The sequence below is a fragment of the Phyllobates terribilis genome, unplaced genomic scaffold (genome assembly GCF_046119375.1).
Source record: "Phyllobates terribilis strain yellow unplaced genomic scaffold, ASM4611937v1 Scaffold_2__4_contigs__length_985480577, whole genome shotgun sequence".
In the NCBI taxonomy this organism is placed as follows: Eukaryota; Metazoa; Chordata; class Amphibia; order Anura; family Dendrobatidae; genus Phyllobates; species Phyllobates terribilis.
This window is the reverse complement of record NW_027362762.1, coordinates 828,997,882-829,016,007: the sequence shown is the minus strand read 5'-3', so window position 1 is coordinate 829,016,007 and position 18,126 is coordinate 828,997,882.

Genomic DNA, 18,126 nt, shown 5'->3' with positions numbered 1-18,126 from the left:
CCTTGCTAGAGGCGGGTATAAGTAGCCCACGTCCCTGAGTGTACCGTGTGGTGCTCACCCGTATGGCCGGTGACTCGGGGCCTTCTAGTGGCGTCCGCTCCACGACGGCGGTGCTGGTCCCACGCGTGTGACCGTGCCTTCGGGTTTCTTGGCCAGAGGACCTGAAATCCCCTGCCGGGCGGTTTCTGCTGCTGGGTAAAGATTAGTCCCCACAGCCTCGGACTCCGGGTCCGGTGATAGCTTCTCAGTCAGGGCGAGCTCTGCAGCTGCCAGCCCTGACTCCTTATAGCACTGCTCCCACAGAGCTCCTGATGTTCTTTTCCTAGATCTGCTTCTCTTCTCTGTCTCTACTTCTTCTCTACTCACTAACCCTGCCTCAGCCCTAGGTTTATATAGGGGAAGTTCTTCCCCTCCCAGGACTGGGCAGGAGGTGTGGCATGCACAGGATCCCTGACCAAGAGACCTCCCACCTGCTCTCAGACATAACATTGCTGTTACTGTGGAAACCAGACCCCTGGGGTGCCACACATGTGTTCCACGCATGTCCATTTTGTCCATCCATATGCCACCCTTTTTTTACATGAACAATTTAATGAATGACAAATACAAGTTTCTATCTTTATAATTGTAAAGTAGTGCATGCTGTGATTTTTTAGACTCATCCAGGTGTAAAAAAGATCATGTGAACTACCACATTGAGTTGCATTGGTCAGTGTTTTGTCTGTATACTTCATTTTGCACGCAGACAGTACACAGACTTTTAATATGTTTGTCTGAATGAGCCCTAAAGCAGAGATCCAGGATGTAGAGATGGGAGATTGGTAGGGAAATACTCAGTTTGTCATTTTATGCTGTGCTAAGCCTTTTGTAAGGTTTGGAGCCTTTAGGTCTCGTTCAGACACGTGTATAACGCAAAAGTGCTGTCTGAGTTGAAATCGTACAGTACATTGATCAATGTGAATCAATAGGGATGTTAAGATGACATTTTCTTTTCATGAACTGAGTGTCTGTGTGAAAAAATATGCAAATTGCCTCTTCAGAGAGAGGAAGTGGACTAGAACTCTAGTGCCACCTATTGGAAGTAGCAATCCTAAAAGTAATATCGACCCTTTATCAAGCCTTGCCACAGGACTTAGGATAAAAGCCAAGCCAGAATCTCAATTTGCAGTCACGGTGTTTTGGGGTGCTACCCCTCATCAGTGCACAGTGTGAGATCTGGTTTGGTTAGGTGAGAGGCTTCTGACCGGATTCCAAGGGGTAACGTTTCTCCTTGTGGAGAGTGACATGCCAAGCCTGGCATGCCAATGTATAAGCCTTGCAATGCTTCTCTAGGAAATTAAATATAAAAAAAATCACAGCATGCACTATTCTTTAATGAGTTTTGGACAAGACTCGCCCATTCAAGTTTATGGGTGTGCAATAAAATATTTTCCAATACAGAATATCCATATTACATCTAACAGATATATTGCCATTATTAGCTTAGGAAACTATTTTTGATAATGTACATTTTAAAATGTTAATGTATAAGAATAAATGGCACACGGACGTAAAATAAGGACATACAGACAGAACACAGATGGCAATACAAATAAAAATTGCCCAAGTTTTCTGGATGAAATCTGACAGAAAGGGGGAGAGCAGACACCAGCCAAGCCTCGAAAAAAACATCACTGATATCGTCCCATTTCAGGGCTGTGAAGTCTGTTTCATGGGCTGGGCTTCTCTCTGTTCTCCCTGCTTGCCACATTCTCTCCTTTTCAATATGCACTGACATTGTGCTCTCTTGTCGATACGTCATTTCTTTTTGGAGGTAGCAAGGGAGTGCAATGTCAGTGAGCATTCAAAGGACCATGGCGCTTGGAGCGCATACTGAGCATATGACAGAATTAACAACCGGCACATGCTCGGTAGAGCAGGGACTAGCCCAGGCCTGGAAAAGGGATTTAACTGAGGAAACTTCATAAGAAGTGTTGGAGAGTTAGAGTAGAGAGTGAACATTAGGGGTGATTCATTAAGCTTACGTGTACCAGAATTCTGGCATAAAACCTCTCATAACTTACACCATATTTATGCATTTTAGACACTTTTACACCCTGTTCAACAAAGGAGTGTGTTTTTGCTTAAAAGGGCAAGGTCTAATATGCAACAACTTGTGCCAAAAAATGCACCAAAATATTGTCACAAAGTCAGCCAAATAAATAGTGGTGTAAACTTTTCTGCACAGTGCTTTACCACTGCTTGCCAAGAAAATGGTTCTTGGGGTGAATTCTTGCGTTCTGAGTGGCACAAAAGGTTTTGCACACAGATGGCAAACGCACGACAAATTCTGAAACACGTTTTTTTAATTGTTAATGGCTTTGTCCATTATGTGGCACACAATATTAATTTCCCTTTTGGAAAAATTAATTCAGTGAAGCAAATTTGAAAGACCAATCATCACTGTAGCAATAATGCAAATCGCATATTCATATTTATGATATCTACGTTCCACAAGATGACATCTATACACAATATTAGGTTACTATTTTCTGCCAAGCATGCCACTTCAAAACCACGTGGTCTCCTGTGTCCCGTTTTTGGGGGATCAATTGGAGATCTCTTTTAAATATTAAATTTCACATAAAAAGTTAAATGAATAAATAAATATACTTTTCAAAAGATATACTTAATAAACTTGGAATGACAATTGTTAAAAAATATTTGCTCAAAGAATTATTAGCACATACAGGTGCATCTCACTACATTAGAATATCATCAAAAAGTTCATTATAAAAGTTGTTATAAAGTATTTTAATTTACTGAGATAATGACTTGTGTTTTCATTGGCTGTAAGCCATAATCATCAACACTAACAGAAATAAACACTTGAAATAGATCACTCTGTTTGTAATGACTCTATATAATATATGAGTTTCACTTTTTGTATTGAAGAACTGAAATAAATTTTTTGATGATATTCTAATTTTGCGAGATGCACCTGTAGTTATGCAACTGATGCTGCTATTTTAAAACATGGCTATAGGTTTGTAATTAGTTGCATTCCAAAAACCTGAATATATTTCTCCTTTCTACCTGTAAACAGGGCTAACAATCATCATGAATGATGAGCAATTACAGGTGAGTAACACTGCTCTCTATTATGATCAACTCATTTAATTATTGAGCATATGATTTCCCATTGATAGCATTGCACAATTGAGGTGTAGCTCTCGATACCAATGTTCCGTCAGTCTCGCCCTAAACAAATTTATCAGACCATCTACCAGACACATTCTCCAGATATCATCTGTACTTTCTAAATTTAATCTAATCCAGTTACTGTCCTACTTTTAAACATTTGCCATCAGTAAGTTTGTTATCAATAGTTGATACTTTCATCCCATTATTAAAAGACTATGGACATCTTTGGGGTCATTGTGTTCTTTGAATAAATATAATTTTTACTGAAAAGCATTTTTGCTCTGGGGTTTTATTGAAAATCATCCTTTGGCTCCTGCATCTGCTTTGTAGCACAGCCAGCTGCAGAATGCTGTTCGAAGTGAAATCCGTCAGAGAGCTTGCTCATGGCGCTGTATCTTGCCTTTTTTTCGGCTGTCTAGAACAATCTTCTATTGCTAATCCATGAACAGGGAAAATTCTGCATATGTACAAGACTTCTGTACAGGTCACAGTGACTGTGGCAATGGTGCAGCTAGGAAAAGGTTTAGTGTGAAGAGCTAGAACACTTGCTGAGACTGAGTAATTGGAGCACTTGACAACTCATTTACATAACAAATTTGATTTTTTCTACATTGATAAATCAGTGTGCGGCCACACAAACACACAATATAGATGAAAGTATTGGGTCACCGGAGCTCTTATGACATTCAATTCTAAATCCATTGGCTTTTAATGGAACTGGTCCCATCTATTCAGCTAAAATAGTTTATATTCTTCTGGGAAGTCTTTCTACAAGAATTTGGAATGTGTCTTTGGGAATTTTTGCCCATTCATCAGGAAGAACATTCGTGAAGTCGGGCAATGATGTTGGACAAGGGGGTTTGGTCGCGATCTCTGTTCTTGTTCACTCCAGAGGAATTTATAGACCTTGACTTGTGCACTGGGGCACAGTCTTGCTGGAACAGAATAAGGGCCTTGCCCAAACTGTTCTCACAAATTTTGAAGTATATAATTGTACGAAATGTCTTGAGTGGGATTGGAAATGTTAATCAAACAGACTATATTACCAGATTTAGATGATGTTCACATTCATCAACAGTCTCATCTGTATACATTGCTTCCGCTTCTTGGCCTAAAATTTTGAGCACATCTTTAGCTTATGCCATCAGCTCTAAATTGGTGTGCGTCTAAAAACTGGGACTAGTTGTCAGTTAACCGAAAAAAATAAACTGGAGTATAAATTGGTATGCATGCAAAATAACAGCATGTTCACATTGGCCATTAAACAGACAAAACCTAAGCTAGAAACAAAATGAACATATACCTGCTGTAAGTAAATAAGTAAAAGCAATAGTGAATATAAATAACATTGGGTATTTAGTAAACACAGTTTTTGATAAAAAAAAAAGTGTAAAAGCCATCTAACCAGCATCAAGGTGTACCCAAATCGGGATGGTCCTAACCTCTAGTATTAAAACCTTATCATGTGTCATCAATGTGATGTCATAAAGTGACATCAATGTGAATAAGGGCAGAGCAGGACTGGGTAAGGGTATGGCCTCCCTTTCTTTGAACTTGACATTAGTTTTAAATAGCTTCCTATTTTGCTGTGTATCCATATTCGGGACCCGGTTCTGATAGGCCCTCATTTACATTGATGTCACTTTGACACATGATAAGGCCTTAATACGAGAAGTTAGGATCATCTCAATTTGGGTACACTTTGACGTTGGTGGGATGGCTTTTACGCTTTTTTTTATCAAAAATGGTGTTTACTAAGTACTTTATGTTATTTATATGCACTATTGCCTTCACTTATTTACTTACAGCAGCGTATGTGTTCATTTTGTTTGTGTATTAGGTTTTGTCCATTTAATGGCCAATGTGAACATGCTCTTATTTTGCATGCATACCAACTTATACTCCAGTTTATTTTTTTTTCGGTTAAGTTTCAGGTTTCTGAATTTAGTGCAGGTAAGGGTTAGTGTTGAGCCACCCCCGTAGTGTTCGAGTTCGGTTCGGTTCGTCGAACACCCGTGTGTTCGCCAAACTGTTCGTCGAACTGTTCGTCGAACACCTTCGAACACCGTTAAAACCAATGGCAGGCAAACAAAAACACATAGAAACACATAGAAAACACCTTCAAAGGTGTCCAAAAGCTGACAAACTGCTCAGAAGACATAACTAACACATGGAAAAGTGACAAGTACATATAGTCATGCGAAAATAAAAGAGGTGGAGGAGTAAAAGGAGGGGGAGACACAGATATAGGCATGTCATGCCCTTCTAAAATCCAAAAAGTGAGAAGCCGACACGGCCAGTCCGCTCCTGCCCGTGCCACCTCCGTGTCGCCGGGTTTGTGCCAGAGCCGCGGTGAACCCTGACGGCCAGCCCCCCTCTCCCAATACTGGTGCCTGTCCGCTGGTGGGTCGAGCGAGCCCCCCTGTGGTGGAGGCAGCTCTAAGCTTTTTAATTTAAATTGTCTCTCTAATTTGAATGAATACACTTTAAATCCATTTACAAGGATCTATTGGAGGGCAAGTCTCATGCCAGCAGCCGCGGTAATTCCAGCTCCAGTAGCGTCCACTAAAGCTGCTGCAGTTAAAAAGCTTTTATAAGGATCGAGCTCGGCTGTCCACCGCAAGGCATCCTACTGCCAGTCCCAGCCCCTATGCCTTGGGGTGCCTCCTGATGCTCTTCACTGAGTATCCCGTGGTCCCGAAGCATTTACTTTGAAAAAATTAAGTGTCCAAACTACAGGTGGTGTAGCTTGCTTAACAGCCGGGATAATCCGCTTACTAGCAGACACTGCTACTAGGCACAAAGTATTTCCTGGGCTAGATGCAGTTAAAAATTTGTAATTAGATACTCTCGTTGGATGCTGAGAAAGCATTCCATAGAGTCTCCTGGCACGCCATATATGATTCTCTTAAAAAGCTTGGGGTAGGGGTCTAGGGGACCCTTTTATAGCCAAAATCACGGCCCTGTATCGCAATACGTCACCTAGGCTGAAGATAAATGGAACTGTAGCACACTGAGGGCTCGGTTGCTAAAGACGTATTGCACCTCACCCAGAGGTGTGATATCTCACTCTCAGGTAAGGATGGAGTGTGGATCAGGACCCGACACCTGCATGCATTACACCACATTGCCGTGGGGCAGGGCGACCAATATGCCCCTGAGATGGGCACGACAGTCCCTGTCCCTGGCTGGAGTGGGGGGAGGGAACACTGAGGAAGGGGAACCCTGTAGTGCAGGAGCAGGGAGGAAGCAGTTCCTGGGTGCATTGAGAAGGGAGTATAAAAGGTGGGCACCATCTTAGTTCAGTGCAGAGAAGTCTGAGCAGAAGTGGCAGGGAGCAGGGGCTCTGCATGAGCTCTGCTCCGGAGGCGGGCCAAGTAACAGAGGCCCAGGCCTGGAAGAGGGAGAAGGAAGGAAGAGGAGCCGAGAAGGCTCCAGGAACGAGGAATGAAGGGATCCCAGGGGTGCGGACGGGCGAGTCGCCACCGCACGCCCGAATCCACCTGCGTGGAGGGGTCAGGCCAAAGGGGGAGACCGGTCCCCGAACTAGTGGAGGCAGGAAACGACCCTCAGCTAGAAACCGGAGGCTCTGACATTTTATGTGGCGCAGCCCCTCGCTACACCCGCTAGGAAGGCACCACATAGGGTCAGGGAAACTGGCGCCAAGTTTACCAAGAGGAGGCCCGAGGCAGCCGGACAGAAGTGTTGGTAAGAAAGGCCAGACAAAGGACACACAAAGGGGGTCCTGTGAAGTGCTCCAAAGTTATCTGGGAGTTGTCTGAGCCCCTCACCTGGTGAGCACAGTACGACGTGGGCAGCCGTTACCTGCAGACGTGGTCTGGATAATAAGAACTGTGAGTAAAGGCCCTGAACTGCATCACTGACTCCGTGTCGTTACTGCTGCTGCCCTGCACCATCACCCCCATCCTCCGCATACACTGCCCTGAGGCTATACTCCTCCCGTGGGGAGTTATGCTACGCTCTGCTGCACCCACAACACCAGCCTCAGTGGTCTGCCCTGTAGCGGCGGTTCACTCTGACCGCAATCCACGGGTGGCGTAGTCGGACATTTAAATATGAAAACCACATAAATAGTTCCGCCACTGGTTTGACCGCCCTGAGCCACGGAACTGGGTCGCCGCCACGAAGACTACAACCACCAGCATCCACCAAAAAGGGTCCGGCTCCGGGTGTCCCAAGGCCCAGGGGGTGCGTCAGAACATTTTCATCACCTTTCACAATCACCAATGGGACAAGGCAGTGATGTCCTCTGTCCCCTCTCTTATACATCCTAGTGACGGAGCACCTGCTCTCATCAATTCGCCATAACCCCAATATTAGGTGGATTGAGGTGGGAGGCACCGAGTACAAGTGCTCTCTATTTGCTGATGATGTCCTAGTATATATCACTCAATCACATATATCCATCCATGCTGTTATGGCTGAAATAGATCACTTTGTTACATGGTAAAATTTTAAAATCAATGCAGCGAAGTCTGAGGCCCTCGATGTCTCCCTCCCCAAATCCATATAGGATTCCATCCAGTCCAACTTTCCCTTTGCCTGGCCCTCACAGGGTATCAAATACTTAGGAATTCCTATTCATAGAGACCTCTCCCATCTATGTTATCTTAATTTTGGGCCCTTTATTGAACAACTCCATACAGACCACGGTTGGCAAGTTAGAACTGTAAGATTCACTACGTGAACCACTGGTGTTTTGTGGAAAAGCACATGTACACTGCGTTCCAAATTATTATACAAAAAGTGTTTAGGAGTGATAAGGGAAGAATTTGTTTGTTTGTCAGTTAAACTCATTGATGGTGATGTGTGTCAGGGCTCTTTATATCACTGTAAGCAATTGCAGACACCTGTGCTAATTAGTTTGGCAGGTGTGTCCAATGAAAGGCAAGACTACTTAAGAAGGCTCTCTCACATTATTAAGCAGCCTACATTTTCTGCCAAAATGGGAAAGAAAAAGGATGTGTCGGCTGCTGAGAAGCAACAAATTGTGGAGTGTTTAGGTCAAGGCATGACTACAATCAACATTGTGCGATGATCAGGATGAAGTGTCTTGGCAATCAAGAAGTATGTAGCTGATTCACAGTACACACGTGTGCGTGCTGATAAGGGCAAATTGAGGACTCTTTCCTACAGGCAATTACGTCAGGTTGAAAGAGCAGCGGCAAAAAAGCCTTGTCATAGCAGCAGACAAGTTTTTGAAGCTGCTTGTGCCTCCAACGTCCCCCGAACAACAAGATGCAGGGTCCTTCAGAGGTTTGCAGCTGTGCATGCGCCATCCTGTCGACCTCCTCTATCCACTTCACACAAGCAGAAACGGCTCCAGTGGGCCAAACATTACATGAAGACTGATTTCAAAACTGTTTTGTTCACGGATGAGTGCCGTGCAGCGCTCGATGGTCCAGATGGATGGAGTGGAGGATGGCTGGTTGATGGACACCCCACGCAAACACGGCTACAGCGCCAACAAGGAGGAGGTGGAGTAATGTTTTGGGCTGGAATCATGGGGAGAGAGATTGTCGGCCCCTTTAGGATCCCTGAAGGCGCTAAAGATGAACTCCATAATGTATGTGGATTTTCTCAAACAGCACTTCCTGCCATGGTTCAAGAAGAAGAACCGTGTATTTCACAGCAAGATCATTTTTCTGCATGATAATGCACCATCTCATGCTGCACATAAAACATCTGCATCTCTGGCTGATATGGGCATAAAAGGGGACAAACTTATGGTGTGACCCCCATGCTCCCCTGACCTCTACCCCATTCAGAACCTTTGGAGCATCATTAAAAGGAGTGTCTATGATGGCGGGAGGCAGTTCACATCTAAGCAACAGCTCTGGGAGGGTATTCTGTCCTCATGCAAAACAATTGAAGCAGAAACCATCCAAAACCTGACAAATTCAATGGACGAGAGAGTTCAGAAGCTCCTTTCGAACAAGGGGTCCTATGTGAAAATGTAACATCACCTAGAATAAAGTTTTGAGTTGAAAACTGTTTGATTTCAGTTTCTAACAACCTGCTAATGCTTATAATTTCAAAAATGACCATTTTTTTGGTCTTTATTAAAATGAAAAGGTTGATCGAAAAGTTTGGGGGATCTAAGAGTGTGGCAACCCAGTAGTCATGATTACTTCGAATTCTGACAATATGAGGGTCATGCTGCAGGTAGTGCAGCAAGAAGGCACTTATGTGCCTTGCGCATCTCGGAGCCCCAAAATTATTTTCCGGGCTAGATGCAGCTAAAAATTATTTTTAATTTTAAATCTGGTGAAGGTTTAGTATAGATGGCCTAATAGGATCAGTGCTGCACACTGCTACAAAGCCCAAATTATTTTCCAGTCAAGATACAGATAAACATGATTAGTAATTTGAAAGCTTAAAACGGTTGGTAGGGTGATTTTAACCAATCATCAAGCTTTTACTCTCCCCAGGATGACACAGGGGTAGAAAAGTCGTTTCGGATCCATGATTTGTTCATCTTTATGAACGTGAGTCTGTCTACATTATCAGTGGAGAGCCGCGTGCGCTTATCTGTCAGCACACCACCAGCAGCGCTGAACACACGTTCAGACAGAACGCTGGCTGCGGGGCATGACAAGATCTCCAAGGCGTAAGTGGCTAGCTCCGGCCATTTATCCAGATTGGAAGCCCAAAAAGAGCAAGGGTCCAGTGACACAGTCGTGGCTTCAATGTTTACTTGGAGATACTCCTGTACCATCGTCTCTAGGCGTTGACTATGTGTCAGACTTCTTGTCTCCTGTGGCCTTGCAAAGGATGGGCTAAAAAAGTGGTGAAATGATTCCGCAAAATTGATGTTACCAGCAGATACTGTGGTTCTGTCACGGTTTGAGTGCTGAACACTTGACGGTCCCACGGTTGGCAAGTTGGAACTGTGAGATTCACTACATGCACCACTGGTATTTTGTGTAAAAGCACATGTAAGATTCTGCAACAGTCTCTGCTGATACTCCTGCATGCGTGCATCCCTTTCTATGGCAGGAATAATTTCTGCAAATTTACTTTTGTACCGGGGATCTAACAGTGTGGCAACCCAGTAGTCAGGATTATTTCTAATTCTCACAATTCGAGGGTCATGTTGCAGGTAGTGCAGCAAGAAGGCACTCATGTGTGTTGCGCATCCAGGAGCACCAAGTCCCTGTTGTGTTGGTGGCGAGGTAACAATCATGCTTCCTTCCTCTGTCCTCTCCCCCCAACCTCGCACAACAGAAATGTGATCAAGGTCTCCCTCATCTGATGAGTCTTCCATCAGTTCGTCCTCCACTTCTTCCTGGGCTCCTGCACCTTCCTCACTAGTTTGGCTGCTACCATGCGCCCTGGTAAAACCATCTCCCCCACCCTCACATGCCTGCCGCCTTGGTGCTGCCGACCGTCTGGACCTTGCAGATGTTAGCCCTTCCGCATACAACTCCTCCTCCTCTACTTCCTCCACCTCCTCTTGTGCCACCACCTGACTCCGAATTCTGTTTAACATGTGCTCCAGCATGTAAATCACCGGAATAGTCATGCTGATAATGGCATCGTCAGCACTAAACATCTTCGTCGCCATTTCAAAACTGTGCAGAAGGGTGCATAGGTCCCTGATCTGAGACCACTCCTCCAGCGTGATTTGCCCCACCTCTGAATCTCGTTGGCCCAGGCTATACGTCAGAACGTATTGCACCAGGGCTTGTCGGTGCTGCCACAGTCGCTGCAACATGTGCAGAGTTGAATTCCACCGGGTAGGCACATCGCATTTTAGCCGGTGAAGTGGCAGGCCCAACGACTTCTGTAGAGATGTAAGTCGCTGAGCTGCGGGATGCGAACGGCGGAAGTGAGCACACAGCGACCGTGCCCTCTGCAGAAGGCCATCTAGTCTGGGATAGTGGGCTAAAAATTGCTGGACAACCAGGTTCAACACGTGAGCCATACAAGGCACGTGTGTGACATTGCCCCGGCGAAGGGCCGCACCCAGGTTTGCAGCATTGTCGCACACGGCCTTCCCTGGTTTCAGGTCCAGTGGAGACAACCATTCATGAAATTGGTTCTCCAGAGCTGACCACAACTCCTCAGCTGTGTGACTCACATTTCCCAGACATTTCAATGTAAAAACCGCCTGATGACGTTGAGCCCTACTGCCAGCATAGTAAGGAGGTGTGCAGGATCCCTTCTGCGCAGTTAGAAAGCTTGTGGCATGACCAGACAGGCTTTGGGTGCAGGTGGAAGACCGAGAGGAGGTTGAGGAGGCAGAAGCAGTGGTGGAACTTTGACATAAAGAGGATTGACGCACAACTCGTGGGGACGGCAAGACTTGGACAGCAGCCACCATAGTTACCCAGTGCCCAGTCAGCGACATGTAACGCCCCTGTCCATGCCTACTCGTCCAAGTGTCTGTGGTGAAATGCACCCTGTCACACACAGAGTTTCTCAAAGAAGCGGTGATGTTGTGTGCGACATGCTGGTGGAGCGCAGGCACACCTTTCTTTGAGAAGTAGTGCCGACTGGGCATCTGGTACTGGGGCACTGCGACGGACATAAGGTCTCGAAAATCCTCTGTGTCCACCAGGCGGAAAGGCAGCATTTCTGTAGCCAAGAGCTTGCAGATGGTGAAATTCAACCTCTTAGCTTTCTCATGGCTAGGAGGAAATGGTCTTTTACTTGTCCACATCTGAGGGACCGAGGGCTGGCTATTGTGCTTAGACGGGGTTGATAAGGGTGTCCCCGGCAAACTGCCGGTCTGTGAGGAAGATGCAGGCGGACATGTTAGGTTGCCTTGATCCAAAGGTGGTGCTATCGATGTCGGACAGCGCTCAAGACCAGCTGGTGTTACCACCTCCAAAGAAAATGATGACCTGCCAATCACGCTGGCTGTTGCGGGTAAAGAGGTGGCAGGTCTGCGCCCCAAAACAGGTGTGACTGCTGTCCCCCCAGTCACAGAGGATGAAGAGGCCGCGGATGCACAAGATATGGCAGACGGTGGTTGGCCCGGCCGGCTAGACCGCATTGTAGCACACTGAGCTTCCCACTGCAACTTATGCTTCATGTCCATGTGCCGGTTCATGCATGAAGTACTCAAACTATGTATTTTTTGGCCTCTACTTAGCTTTTGCTGACAAATGTTACAGATAACACGAGTTGGGTCATCTTTATCGATCTGAAAAAATGCCCAGGCTATGCAAGGCTTAGCACCCATGCGACCTGAAGAGCCACCACGACTTGTGGTGAGAGGCAGAGTTGTGTTTGAGGATGCAGTTGTTGACGTGCTTCCAGTACTACGTCTCTGTCCAGGAAGGCGCAACCTGACCTCGTCGTCACTAGCATCTTCCTCCACCTCCTCTGCTGACCTCATCTCTTGGCTGACTGTGGGTTGACAGTAAGTGGGATCTCCGACCTCATCATCATCACCCTGTGCGTTATCACACCCGTCGTCCTCAGAGCCAACCTGTTCCTGCCCTGACAAAAAACTAAAGTTGTCGCTCCAATCAGGTATTTGAGTCTTATCATCGTCTTCCTCATTGTCTCCACCAACAGGAGTTACAGTTTGGGAATGAGGGTCTACATTATGGTCAGAACCTTCTGCGTCTGGTCCTGGATCCGACTCATAAAGATTCTGGGCATCAGTGCAGATCATTTCCTCGTCTGGATTCACAGAAGCGCTGGAGTCGACCTCTGATTCCCAGGCTATAGTATGAGTAAACAGCTCTGCAGACTCAACCATCTGTTCTACCTCATACTCAGACGGGCAGCTGGAGATTTGGGAGCTGTGAGGAAGCAAGTGCAATTTGGGTGACACCTTTGAGGACTGGAGTATTTGTGATGTTGAAGTTGATGTGGAGGAGAGCCCACTTAAAGGAGCACTTGATATCCGTTGAAGCACCTGCTGTTTTTGTGCCTCATCTGGAATTTGTAGCGATTGGCGTGGCCGTAAGAAAGGGATCTTATCACATTGTCCGCTAAAAGAAGTAGACATTTTAGTTTGGCTGGAAGATGGTCTTTCTTCTGCACCTACCCCACGGACACAACCTTTTTTCCCCTTCCCAACACGCCTATTCCCCTTTCCACCAGCAGCAGGCCTTTTTCCACTCATTTTGGTGGTTAACTAATTCACAACTCTGGAGTTGTTTGCACAAAAAAACAATGGATGGTAACCGAGCAGAGCTGAGTGGCCAAACTGTGGTATTAGGCCAAAACTATTGGCTGGGTTAGATGCAGAAAAAAATTATTTTTAATTTGCAACCTGATGGAGGTCAGTATAGATGGACTAATAGACCAAGTCCCACACACCGCTAGAAGCCCAAATATTTTTTCAGAGCTAGATGCAGAAAATTTTTTTATTCAATTTGCAACCTGATGGAGGTCAGTATAGATGGACTAATAGACCAAGTCCCACACACTGCTAGAAGCCCAAATATTTTTTCAGAGCTAGATGCAGAAAAAAATTATTTTTAATTTGCAACCTGATGGAGGTCAGTATAGATGGACTAATAGACCAAGTCCCACACACTGCTAGAAGCCCAAATATTTTTTCAGAGCTAGATGCAGAAAAAAATTATTTTTAGTTTGCAACCTGATGGAGGTCAGTATAGATGGACTAATAGAACAAGTCCCACACGCTGCTAGAAGCCCAAATATTTTTTCAGAGATAAATGAAGAAAAAAATTATTTTTAATTTGCAACCTGATGGAGGTCAGTATAGATGGACTAATAGACCAAGTCCCACACACTGCTAGAAGCCCAAATATTTTTTCAGAGCTAGATGCAGAAAAAAATTATTTTTAATTTGCAACCTGATGGAGGTCAGTATAGATGGACTAATAGACCAAGTCCCACACACCGCTAGAATCCCAAATATTTTTTCAGAGCTAGATGCAGAAAAAAATTATATTCAATTTGCAACCTGCTGGAGGTCAGTATAGAAGGACTAATAGAACAAATCCCACACACTGCTAGAAGCCCAAATATTTTTTCAGAGCTAAATGAAGAAAAAAATTATTTTTAATTTGCAACCTGATGGAGGTCAGTATAGATGGACTAATAGACCAAGTCCCACACACTGCTAGAAGCCCAAATATTTTTTCAGAGCTAGATGCAGAAAAAAATTATATTCAGTTTGCAACCTGATGGAGGTCAGTATAGATGGACTAATAGAATGATGCTATGCCCAAAAGATTTTACTTCACTAGGTGCAGTAAAAAAATTGGTATTCTATACACAGGTGGTATATCTTGCAACACAGATAGGCTACTCCACTGACTAACACACTCTGCAATAGGCCAAAAAGGATTAGCTTTGCTAGATTCAGCCAAATGCTGTGAAAAAAACTTGCACAGCACTGGCACAGACCTGCCTGGCAAAAACTGATAGGAACTGATGTAACCTAGTCCTGAAAAGGACTCCAATTACAATTAGTCTTTACTCCCACAATCTATCTATTTAAGAGCACAGACCTGCCTGATAAAAGTCGTAGGAAATGCTGTAACCTAGTCCTTAAAAGGACTGCAATCACAACTATTCCCTACTCCCAAGCTATCTGTATATTTGTGCGAAAATTGGCTTGAAATTAACAAGGTATAGCACACACAGCAACAGCGGTGCCGTCTAACACGCAGCTGCAGCAGTGAGAAAATGGTGGCGACGGGGAAAATGGCTTGGTCTTATAGGGCAAGGACATGTGACATACACTGCCAATCACACATGCCCTTGCTTGTGTGAAAAAAAGCACTTCGCTCCGTGTGTGCGCTGCTGATAGGCTGACAGATTGCACCTCCCCACTGCAAATGCGGGAAAGAGAAAAAAAAATGGAGATCTTCATTGTTCCTGCAGAGATCCATCCCCTGCCCCTCCCCCCGTCCCGCTGTACACTCAAACTGCGTATTAACATTAATTTTCATCATTACTGAGAAAAAATCCAGTTATGATTTTGGTGCACGAACAGTTATCGAACATAACCTCGAACAGCCAAATTTTTCTCAAATTGTTCGTGTTCGCCGACCGGCTCGAACACCGCCCAAAACAGCTCGAATTTGAGATTGGCGAACAGTTCGAGTAGAACAACGCTCATCTCTAGTAAGGGTGTGACCTCCCTTTCTCTGAGCTGGACATTACTTTTACATAGCTCCCCATTTGCTGTGCATCCATATTCGGGACCTGGTCCTGCTCGGCCCTTATTCACATTGACATTACTTTGACACATGGTAACGTTTTAATTAATGAGGCATACTCGCTCATCACTAGTTTTAATACTAGAGTTTAGGACCATCCCAATTTGGATATACCTTGACGCGCGTGGGATGGCTGTTACGCTTTTTTTTAAATCAAAAACAGTGTTTACTAAGTACCTTATGTTATTTATATGCACTATTGCTTTTACTTATTTACTTACAGCGGGGTATATGTTCATTTTGTAGTTGTCAGTTGAGTAGCACTATTTAACAAAGTACAAATATTATTATGTGTGAACATGACTCCAAATTGCAGACGTGAGTGGGTCTGTGAACAGCCCTCTGGGCACATTCGCATTGTGGACAGATGCATTAACTAAATGCCATTGGAACTAGCACTATATCATCTGCAAAACAGACAGAATTAATGCTGCAATTTGATGATCCACAGGGAAAATTGCTCATGTGCAGTAGCTTGTTGACTTTCATCTGTCCATGCGCAGTCTGCTGTGCACATGGGTAACAAGCTGACTTGAAAATATGTTGGTCTGAATGTATCCTAACAATAGGTGGATCTTAAAGTGTTCATCTGCTTGCCCCCCAGTAATTATCTAAAATCTGTGGAAAAATCTGTCAGTGTTTGCATTTCCTGCAGCGCCACTACATGCAAAACTAAGCATTACGCAGTGCACATAAAATCTATTATCTGTGTAATGCAGGACAAAGAGAAAAATGCTCTTTTTAAAGAAGCACTCCCATCAAAGTATTTTTTCCTCTTAATATATTGCAATCGTCATATTATATTTAACTGTGTACTTACAATTGCTAATTTTGCCTTTCTACCCAGCTAATTCTTCTCTTTTCTCTGCTCTCTGTAGAAACAGGAAGTCTCTTGTCCCTGCATTTATCATTCCTTTCTTCAACTCCTGCCCCAGCTGTTCCGCTCCTCCCCCTGCCAGGGAAATTTGCAATGACTTATGAGCCATACAGGGAAAATGTACCTCCTGTTTCTACATAGAGCTTAGAAGAATTCAGCTAGTAAGTTTTTAATCATGTGATGTCATAGACATAATGTAAAAGAGAAGAATTAGCTGGGTCAAAAGACAAAATGAGCAATTGCAAGTACACAGTGCAATATAATATGATTGCAATATATTAAGAGGATAAAACTTTGATGGGAGTGCTTCTTTAAACGCTCTCCAATATTGCTGAAATACGAGAAACCTAAGCAAGGAGACCCCTCTATTAACTCAGAGTTCCCTAATGGATGTATGAAAATCGGTATATTACAATAGACAAACTTTTTATGCATTACATACCTGGTTTACATATTTTTCCTGAAGAATACATCCACCTGCTGTACAGAGAACTACAATACAGGTACATAGAAAACATGGAATGGATCCAGCTCCACCATAATTGCCTTCCTGTAAGTTCATGAAATTGAAAAGTTATTATAGTATTCTCTATACCCTTTTTTATCCTACCATCCATTGCCTTTTAGCATTCTGCATACCATTCTTACTAGCTCTATTCTCCTTTTCCTGCACTTCAATTTCTTCACTTTTCCTTTTCAGACTGCACATGTTTTCCAGCAGCAGTGACAGAGTAATCACTATTGCCCTTTACCTCTGAGAAGATACAGATCAAGGTTGGTGTTGGTTTTGTAAGAATCAAAACAAAGAATGACCCATTCAAACAGGTCAAAATAAAGTAACCTTGCAGTATATAATAAAACATGTAGAACAATCTTCAATAAAATAAAATTATATAGCCAATATTATATTTCAATATAACAATGTAGTAAAATGTAACTAGAGTACAAAAGTCATGTTTAGAGAGGACTTACCACCTATCAAAAATGGCCAATTTTTGCTCTTATTTTATTCTAGCTGCTCCCCTGAGTATAACTTTTTTTTTCTTAGAAAATTATTACTGTTCCAGAGATATAGGATTTTTTATTTAGTGCTACTTTTATGGTCTTTGCCAAGGGGGTGGTGCTCACAAGTTAATCATTCAGAGCACACCAGGGAATCCAGTGAGCAATGACGACTTGGTAATGACCATAAAAATTAGCACAAAATAAAATGGCCCATATATCTGGAACCGTATGGTAGATTTAAAAAAATAATAATAATACTCTGGGGAACAGCAAGAATGAAAAAAGAGCAAAAACTGGAAATTTTTGACCTGGTGATAACTCCTCTTTAAAGTTATATATTGGTGTTTCTGTGACACCCCAGGGGTCTGGTTGCCACAGTAACGTAATGTTATGTCTGAGAGCAGGTGGGAGGTCCTTTAGTCAGGGATCCTGTGCATGCCACACCTCCTGCCCAGTCTTGGGAGGGGAAGAACTTCCCCTATATAAACCTGGGGCTGAGGCAGGGTGAGTGAGTAGAAGAAGAGAAGAAGTAGAGACAGCATAGGAAGAAACAGCAGTTACAAGGAGTCAGGGGCTGGCAGCTGCAGAGTTCGCCCTGACTAAGAAGACTTTTTACCGGACCCGGAGTCCGAGGCTGTGGGGACTAATTCCTGCCCAGCAGCAGAATCCGTCAGGCAGGGGATTTCAGGTCCTCTGGCCCAGAAGCCCGAAGGCACGGTCACACGCGTGGGACCAGCACCGCCATCGTGGAGCGGAAGCCATTAGAAGGCCCCGAGTCACCGGCCATACGGGTGAGCACCACACGGTACACTCAGGGACGTGGGCTACTTACATCAGCTCCTAGCAAGGTAGCCAGAAGGGTACAGTCAGTTTGGGAGGCCT